Source organism: Pteropus medius, unplaced genomic scaffold (genome assembly GCF_902729225.1).
Source record: "Pteropus medius unplaced genomic scaffold, Ma_sr-lr_union100, whole genome shotgun sequence".
Classification (NCBI taxonomy): domain Eukaryota; kingdom Metazoa; phylum Chordata; class Mammalia; order Chiroptera; family Pteropodidae; genus Pteropus; species Pteropus medius.
In genome coordinates this window covers 27,517-30,177 of record NW_024354498.1, presented here as the reverse complement: position 1 = coordinate 30,177, position 2,661 = coordinate 27,517, and positions in this window count along the sequence as shown.

Below are 2,661 nucleotides of genomic sequence, written 5' to 3'. Positions count from 1 at the left end.
CAATCCCGTGCTCATTTTTTTTCGGACTTTTTTTTGTTCTGATAGTTTTTAGGTAAGTTCTCTATCTTTCTTGTTCCGAAAATTTGCCACACTGTCTAGATGTGTTGTTGCGTTTTAAAATACTGATGAGCACTCAGAGGTCTCTCTCAGTCTAAGCTTTGTGTTTGGTTTCAATTCTGGGAATTTCTTGGCTGTTATTATTTGTTGCATGTTGCTTTATCTCTCTTTGAAAATAACTTTTAGAGGAATCTTGTAACTACTGAATCTTTTCTTCATGCGTCTTTAAAATTATCTTCATTCTTTTCATCCCTTTATCTCTTTGTGCTGTGCTGTGTTCCGGGAAAGTTTCTCAATGTAACCTTTCAGCTTCCTGGTTTATCCTTGAGCTCTGTACGCTCTGCTATTCACTGATCTATTCGACAGCTACATTTTTTGGTTCCTCGGCTTTTAATATTTTAGGATTACATTCCTTCATTGTGAACTTCTCTCCTGTAGGAAAATTGTCCTGGATGCATCCTGAGTGGAGATAGTTTTCCAGTGGACTTAATTTGCAGAGGGGTTGGCCACACAGGAACATGGTGGCATGGCGGCTGCAATGTGAGCCCTGGCCTTATAGTGGTGAGGGCCACCATCTTTCCTTAGGTGAGGGTCTTAGTTGTAACTGACAGAATTCAATAGCTACTTTAAACAGACATGGAATTGTGTTTGTACTTTTTATTGAGGGATGAAATAAAGTACTCAAATGGCACTAATACACTATATACCTCGATTAACTTTTACATATGTATACATTCACATAATCGCCATCCAGATCAAAATATAGATCATCTCCAACCTTCCATAAGTTCTTTGTGTCTCTTTCCGGTCAGTATTCATCCCTTCCACCCACTAGAGGAAACCATTTCCTCTGATTTCCATCACCACTGATTAGTTTTTCCTGTTTTGAACATTATATAAATGGAATTACACCATATGTACATGTCTGACTTCCTTCGCTGAGAATAATGTCTATGAAATTCATCCTTGTTGTTATGTATAGAAGTCGTTTGTCCTTTTATATTGCAGTGTAACATTCTATTAGATGACTATATCGCAATTAGTATACCCATTCTCCTGTTAATAGACATTTTTTCCAGTTTTTAATTACACCTAATAAAGCTTCTGGGAACATTTTCATTTGTGTGTTTTGGTAAACATATGCATTCATTTCTGTTAGGTTACGAACCCAGGAAAAAGATGTTGGGCCATAGACTGGGCATATGTTTAGCTTTAGTCGATACAGACAAACGATTTTTATAAAGTTGGTTGTACCAATTTACATTCTCATTAGCAATGTATGAGAATTTCAGTTGCTGCACATTCTTGCCAATATCTAGTATTGCGAGTCTTTTTATTTTTTGTTATTCTGGTAGGTGTGCAGTGGTATCTTGTGTTTTTAATTTGCATTTCTATGATGATTAATGATGTTCATCATTATGACAGATTAGATTTCCCAAAGAAAGTTTCAACATCGCTGATCTCACATGATCTTACGATGTAATGTAAATTTGACACTCTTCCCATCGAGAGGTGGAGTCTTTGTCCTCTCCCCTTGACACTGGCGGAAGTGATTACATGTGACTTCTGAGACTAGGTCATAAAAGGCATTACCCAGATTTTTTGGTATACTCTCTTAGAACCTTGAGCCTCCACATAAGCATTTCAACTAACCTGAGGTCTCCATGCTGTGAAGAACCCCAAACTAGTCCATACAATGAAACCATGTAGAGAGGCCCTGAGACTACATGAGAAGAGGAAGATTCCCAGCCAGCCCCCAGCTTTCACCATCATTTGACTGCATTTGCCTGAGACACTCCAATTCATAACCTTCTGGCCAAAGCATTCTCCAATGCTTGATTGTTGTTTTAAGCCAGTGGTTTTCAACCGGGGGAGATTTGGTCCCCAGGGGACATTGGCAGTGTCTGGAGACGTTATTTTTGGTTGTCACAACTTGAGCGGGGTGGAGGTGCTGTTCCTGGCAGGTAGTGGGGTAGAGACTGGGGTTGCTGCTAAACATCCTACAGGACACAGGACAGGCTCCCCACAATAAAGAATCATCTGGCTTAAAATGTCAATTGTGCCAAGGTTGAGAAACCCTACTTTAAGCCACGCAATCCACTAATTTTGGGGTGATTTTTCTCATAGCAAAAGTACTAGAATGAGTACACAAGCAGAAAAGAAAATTTTTTTGGTCATAGTCAGATCTTTCTTTAAAATTTTCATCTGTCAACTTAGCGTTTTACACTAATCCCGGGAAGCAGAAACCGTCACAATCTTCACGATCTTTTGCCTTTGTTGCAGCCATTGCTGTCTTCTTAGACTCTTGCTTAGCCTTTTTTGCTTCCTTGGCAGCCCTGGTAGCTTGTTCTCGTCGGGCCTTCCTAACTTCAGGTTTCTGATCCCTTTTGGCCATTATATCAGGAAGAGACGCACCACTGACAGCCCTCAGGGATTTGACTGCACTGCAGATTCTTTTCTTTCAAATTTCTTCTCTTTTTGCATTTTCTTCTATAGAGAACAGTCCAGTTTAACCGTCAAGGGTTCCTCTTAGAAAGGAATGTCAACTCACATTTTACATTTAGAAACTGGAAAACCTTCCCATCAGTCCTGGCGTAGCGCCTC